Below are 7,493 nucleotides of genomic sequence, written 5' to 3'. Positions count from 1 at the left end.
GGGCTGATGCTCTGTTTGACAGCAAGCTCTAGGCCATAAACTTTAACATTTTACGAACTGCCAAATAATTCCGGTCCTAGTGAATGAATTATGCGGTGGATGGTTTCTTATCCATATTTTATGGGAATATATAGTAATGTTCAGAAATGATAACGTGGCCTTTACGGATTGCGGACATTCATCGGTGCGTAGGCAAGTTGCATTTGTCATTGTTGAGTGTGCTTCGGTTGTTCTTATACGGGAATGTGTTGCGAAGTTATGAATGTTTGTTTTGGGTACTTTATCGTCCTGCGTCTTATCTTACTGTCCTGTATCTCCATAATTTAATCTTTTTGGATTTTTTTAAATTAATAATTACCATGGCAGCGATCTTCTTCCAAAAAAAAAGAAAAAGAAAGTTTATCGGGTTCAATTAAATTGTGATTACTGTAATCCTCTTAGCTAGCCAAGCAATTGGATGGAAATCATGTCAAAGCAGTCATTCGATAATGTATTAATTTTCGTAACAAACCACCGACACCGAGATTGGTGGTTTTAATTTGTCGGATGATTCCAACAACTATTTAATTGAAAGTCAAAGTTTTTGATTAATTTGACCTTTGGATTTAATCAGTCTGACTATATGATATTGTTTGCCACTGTACGATCTGAGTATATAAGTTGTTCTCCAAGTTACAAGTTTTCAGTCAAACTAAGGTATGGCAGTTGGGCCCGTTTGAGATTCTATATTTTTTTTTTTCTTGGCATTTTACATTGCGGATTGTAAATTGTAAATTTTTAGATTATGATTAGAATATACCATGAATGTTTAGAAGATATATGCAGAATAAACTTTGCAACAGAGTTGTGTTAAGGAGTATACCATGTTGCCCTTGGTTATGTATTCACAATGACATAATCAAAAATAGATAACCAAAAGTTACTATATCAGCTTTTAAGTATCTATTTAAGAGATTGCAAAAGTTAGCAATGCAGAGGTCCACAATGACATAATTAAAATTGGATTAACCAAAACTTGCCCCATCACCTTTTCAAATTATAAAAAATTAAAAACTGTGAACATTGTGTGGCCCGCGATCCTCGATTCGAGTTCCTCCTCCGCTTGCTGGGGGCTACCTAGCCTTCTACTCCTCACCTGCATAGTGAGCGCACGACTAAGACCTGGCCAGGGTTGCCTGGCAAGGCCCTCCGGCGAGAGGATAAGTATGTGTTTAGCGAGAGGAAAGAGACTAGGGTTTTTTGCAAGGTTGTGTGCACGTACCTCTCTAGGGTTACTCCTCCAGTATTTATAGAGCCTTCTTGACTTGCTCCGCAAGCACGGGCATGCGCTTTGCACGGGTTAGGTGACGTTGCCTCGACGTCACTAAGCAGATCTGGTAACCGTTTCGTGCGTGACCTGGCAGCCTCCATGTGCTCTCGTCGTTATCCTTTGGCGTAACCGCTCCGTCACGTGAAAGAGCACGTGACTCAGCGGGTGGCCGAGCCTACATCTCGCCGGCCATGGCGAACAACATGAGGGGGAAGTCTGATGTAGCCGCCTCACAAGGGGTAGCCGAATCTAGAGAGACTCCTCAAAGGTGGCCGAGGCTGAAAGCTTTCTTCTTCAAGACGGTTGCCGAGATTGATTAAGTTGTCCGCGTTGTCACCTTGACGATAGCCGAGCTTGACCTTGACCTGTTCCCCAACGTACTTGGACAATTAGATTCGGTCTACTACGTACTTGGTCCATTAGATTCGGTCTACTACAAACATAGAAAATGGTTTTTCTTAATATAGTATTGAAACTAATAAAAATTATTTACTAGAAATAGAAAATGGTTTGCATTTTTTTTTCGAAAAAAACAGGTAACTACAATTTTTGGAAAAATAGTTTTTATATATGAAAAGGTTTTTAAAAAATATTTTTAAAAACAAAACAGTGTTTCAAAAAAAGAACTGTTTTTTTTTTGTATAAAAACTATTTTAGAAAAAAAAGCAAAAAAATTAATTATTTGGGATTAAAAAGTAGTTAAAAAATTTAGTTTTAGTAAAATATATGTTTTTAAAAATTGTGTGTGTGTGTGTGTGTGTGTGAGAGAGAGAGAGAGAGAGAGAGAGAGAGAACGTTTTTGTGTAATGATGTGTGTATTTGATTAAGAATATGTGGGGTCCACTAAATTTGGTTATTGACAAAAAGTTTCTAGTTTTGGTTATCGGAAGCCCAAAATTTGATTATTTGTAACGACGTTTTTAAGTTCAATTATACTATTGTGAGTCATATTTTATACCAATATTGTTAACTTTAGAAACATATTACTTTTGATTATGTCATTGTGGATACCCTTAGGGTGTTATTAGCCCTATGAATAGGTGTTGTTTCTCTTAGCTTTTTAGGCCCTTTTAGATTGACATTAGTTTTTAAATATTGCTAATTAAAATATCTTTCACAAATATTTGTGTATCATATCTAAGAGTTTCCATTTCTTTAGTTGGACATTAATTTTTAAATACTATTAATTCAAATATCTGGACAAATACTTGTGTCCCATATTTAGAAGTTTGCATTTCTTTCTTGACACAGCGGAATTCAAGAGAGACTAGTTAGCGTACTAGTACAAATGAGATAAACAACACGTTGTAATGAGAAAATCTTGCACACAAGAAAGAAAGAGAGAATCTCTGTAATATTATTGATTAAAAGTTGCATAAACTCTAAGTTATAAACCCTTATATAGGCCCAAACCCTAGAAACCCTAAAAATAAACTTGAAAAATAAAAAGTCCCAGAATTTGGGGCTTTTCCTGAAACTGAAAACGGAAAAGAAAAACAAAACTTTCCCAAAAGGAATCAACTTAAAAGGAATTACGGTCTAAGAGTTATTAACGAAACAAATCTTTCCTAAAACGGCAAAATAACGCAATTGAAGGCCTAAACGAAAGAATTAGGTCGAAAAGCACCATTGATCATCAACCTAGGGTTTAGGAGTATTGACCGGAGCGCGAAAATAAATCAGCCTACCAAGTTTGGGCCTATTCCGAGCTCGTCCGAATTTTGCCAAATTGGGTAATCTGAAATTAAACATCTTTTGGGCTTCTAGGCTTGGCTCGGTCTAGCTGATCATGGAATTGGGTCTCCACGTATTCTACATCATTTCTAACTAGAAAGTCTTATTCCTTAATTTTTTAAAGGTAATATCATTACAACATCTACAAGACAATAGGTCTAATAAGAGGATAAGGGCTAGGCTTACAAAACATGAGGACAATTTCAAAAATATGATAAAAGGTAGGGGTAATTAGATCTTTTTGTCCCCATGGAAAAACCAGAATGCAAAAACTGCTCCATAGCTGTTCTCAAATCGTGCATCTAAATTGTAGCTTTGAGAATGCATTTCCATAACTTGGTTCTCTTAACACCCATAATTTGGCAAATAGGCCAACCTAAGTTTTCATCTCTTCATACGACTCTCTCTCTTAAAAAACCTTAGTCCTCCCTTCCTTCCCCTCCACCCCCCTACGGTTTCACCACCCTTAACACAGCGGCGGGAGGGGAGGCTTTGCCGTATATTTTTCATCTTCTTTAGTAATGACATTTTCCGCTTTCAAGAACTCCTCATTTTCAGTGAGGGTTTTCTTTCTCGATCTCAAATCTGAGAGTTTCTTTGAGGCATCACCTCTTTTCCTTTTTTTTTAGCTTCCCCTTAATTACCAATCCCCTTCTCTGCCGCTCCTCATGCAGCATCTCCAATGCGTGGTCGCCAGTGGATCGTCATTCGTAGTTATATATGGTTTGGTTAGCATCTCAAGGCCGTCAGAGATTCATGGTTTATGGTCGTGGTTGCGGTGGTTCTACCAGTGACAGTTTAAGATGGTTTGTGATTTTTTGAGATTTTTTTTTTCCATTTTTTCGTTTTTAATTTTCCAATTGAATTTGCATCGAAGTTTATGGTGAAGTGTGTGTTTGATGAGTGTGAGTTTTCTTTGTGCGTTGGAGTGCGAATGAGATGACATGTTCTTTGGTTAGGAGTAGAAGAGGTAGAAGAGGTCTAGGTGTTTGTACCTGAGAAGGCTATCCTCCTTTGTAGCTTTCTAGTCTTTAGCTTAAGGACGGATGCCATCTTGTCTACCTTTTTTTTTTTCTTCCTATCAATGATCTCTAATCTCGATCAGCTATAAGGGTGGCACGAGTAAGCTCAGGGATTTCATCTCTGTCGAAAGGCCTAGAAAATTTTAATCGCGTAGCCCTCAGTGATTTCTTCTTTCTTGTATGAATTATATCCTGCCTTTGTAGTGTTTCTTTTTTATTGTGTTTTGTGTCCCATACTTCAAAATTTATACTACTTAGAGCATCTCCAACGGGAGATGTCAAATCCTACGTGGACATGTTAACGGTAAATTTTGACACCAAAATTCAATCCAACCCAACAGCCTTCTTTGATGCCAATTCCTACGTGGATTTGAAGGCAAGCCTTCTCATGCCAACTTTGACAATCTCCCTCCTCCATGCCAAATTTCAAAAAATGACAGTTTGAATAATATAATTTGACATAAGGATTGACATTAAGGGTTGGAGAGGGATAACTTGATGTCAAATAAATAGAATTTAGCATAAGGGTTGGAAAGGAAGACTTTGATGTCAAATTGAAGATGCCAAAATGCCACATCAGCCTTCAAAAAAAATTGACATCCCCAATTTGATGTCAATGGTTGGAGAAGCTCTTATACCTTACCCGTCTAATTTTTATAATAATTTATATTTTCAGAATCTACTCAACTAAATTTATCAACTAAAATCTAAATTCAATATAAAATTATGAATGGATAAAGAAGTATTTTTTTAACCACTCTTTTTGATACATCCCACGTTGTCTTTTCAGAAATTCACACCTCCGTGAATTGTTGTTGACCTTGTGAATTTGTGTCCAATTTACAAATTCACACCCTGTAAATTTACAAATTCTCACCCGTGAATTTTTGTTTTTTGTTTTTGTTTTGTCAATCTTTAGAGGGTACTTTCATTGATATGAAAACCGAACACCGGGAACGGGCAGCCACCCCCCAGGAGGGAGGAAAGCAACCACAAAGAAGACCTAAACTCATGAAAGAACATTCAGAACCTCACACATACAATACTCGTCTTCGACTTCGAAAAGTCATCAAGATGACGTAAAAAACCCGCCACAACAACACCCACGTACAAGGGGTGAGAAAGTCCAATGCAGGGGAGAAAGACCCACACAAACACTAACAAAAAATAGCAAACAATAACAAAACCAAAACCTACGAGTAACAACAAACCCACACACCTAAATCCAGCCACCCAAACTGCTGATCAAGACTGCAACCCCTCACTACCACTACGACAAGGGTGGCCGAATACAGCTATGATGAAGTATCGGATCCCCGATTACCACAGCAGCTGTCACGACCCAAACCCGCGCCCAAACTTGTGTAACATCCATGTGTATCTACTGTAAAAATTGAAAGATTAGCCATCAACCAAATATTCTCAAGATTTCGAAAGAACAAGCTGTTCTACAGAAAAACAGGGCAGCAAACTTGTTTTAGTATAAAACCCATAACTAATTCATTTCAACTCCAAAAATGTTGAAACGAGCACTCAAAGTTGCGAAACTGTTTTCCACAAAAAGTGTCAAACCAAATCGGCTTGGAATTGCGGGTGTGCCAGGACAGGATTGTTGTCCGAGTTGTTTTTAAGGCCTTCGTGCCTCAAAATCTGACTCCTTTCGAGTGACTGTGCTTGGCCCAATGGGTAAGGCCTCGTGATGGTTCGTTGGTTGCCTTTACGAGCTAAGGACTTAAAATTTTCCTACCGTTGCTAGAAAAATGGAAAGAAAGATGAAATGAGGCTAAACTTGGATCAAACGAACTCTTAACGGTTGAACGAAGCTTGGATACAAAGATTATGATAAAAACTTAAACTACTATGAAGTAGGTACAACCAAAGTTTGACAGAAATGGAAATGTAGTTGCATAAGCTTTGAGCTCTTGAGGTCGTGGACCATTCATAAGGCCTTCAAAATTGTAATTTATAGGCAAGAGTTACAGGCCTTTAGGTGCTTCAAATGTTTCAATGCATGGCTGCCATGTGGCCCTTTTGAGCTGCTTAAAAAATGCTCCAATGAGAGGCTACTCCCAGACCAAAACGTACTCTTTACTCCAAGAAAAAGGCCAAGGCCTGAAAAATCCTTCTTTCTTGCATAAAACTTTGCAAAAGGGTAAAAGGAATTTCGATTCCTCAAGCATCCAGGCCTTTTGAGCTGCTTCAACACTCAAGCTACTGCTTGAATGGACATCCTCCGAGCCCACCAATGCTGAAGACCGAGCCTTCTCTAGGCCTCCCCACCATCATATTGGTCCTTGCACCTCTTGTGGGCCCTCTAAATCCTCTAAGTTTGATTTCTTATGGAAGAAGAATCAAGAAGCAAATGATCAACCAGACTTGGGTGAGCTGCTTGTGAGCAGCTTGCTTAGGTCTACATGAGTCATTCACTAGTAGCTCTAAGGGATGCATGTACGCCACATGTCTTTGGCCTTGCTTCAAGCTAAAGGATGGTGGCCACTAAGACCTTGAGCTGTTTATGAGCAGCTTGTCCAAACTTTACCCAACAAGAACATTCTAGACTTTTGAGCTACTTGTGAGCAACTTAAGGCCTTTTCCTGCCAATTTTAAAGGCCATATGTGACATTTTTAAGTAAGTAGGCCCATCTATCAATTGGGCCTGAACTTGAGTTGAATCATGGGCCTTTGTAAGGACCCGTATTTTTTGGATATTATTTAAAAATTTTATAAATGCTAGAAATCAAGGAAAATATGAAATTTGTCAAATTTATGTGATTAGGGGTTTATGTGATAGGATTATTACTTGAGGGAGTGCAAGTGTGTTTTGTGTGTGTGCTAGTATAAAAGGGTGTGTGTGTGTAAGAGATCAAATTCTCCCATCTCATTCTCTCTCTACCCGACGTCTCACTCCTCTCTCGGCCCTCTCTCACTCAAAAATCCACCAAAACCCACACAAACCCACCTCCAATTTGTCTTCTATACGCGATTCCAACCTTGAATTTCGTGGGTTTCGCTTGGAGGAGGAGTACTCGGTTGATCTCGAAGTTCGGAGAGCTAGGGCTCGCTCAAATCAAGTGGGTTTCAATCCTTGACTCGAGGTAGGGATTTCTAACTTTCTTTATATGTTTATGAGTTGATTCGGTGTCTAAAACTTGCTTTGGATCGTTGTTTGGAAGCCTTGTATTTGCCCTTGAAAGTTGTCAAATCGTGCTGAAAAACCTAGGTGCTACATATACCAGTGTTTACCTCGGTACATGTAGCAAACCCAGATTTCTCTAATTTCGTTCATTGGGTACATGTAGCGCCCTTAACTTCTAAATGTACCAAACTTAGATTGTATCTTCTGTCCGCTGGGTACATGTAGCGCCCTTAACTGCTACATGTACCAAAACCCAGATTTTACATTATGTTCGCTGGGTACATGTAGCGCC

This window comes from Rhododendron vialii, chromosome 2a (genome assembly GCF_030253575.1).
Source record: "Rhododendron vialii isolate Sample 1 chromosome 2a, ASM3025357v1".
NCBI lineage: Eukaryota > Viridiplantae > Streptophyta > Magnoliopsida > Ericales > Ericaceae > Rhododendron > Rhododendron vialii.
This window is presented reverse-complemented; position numbering follows the sequence as displayed.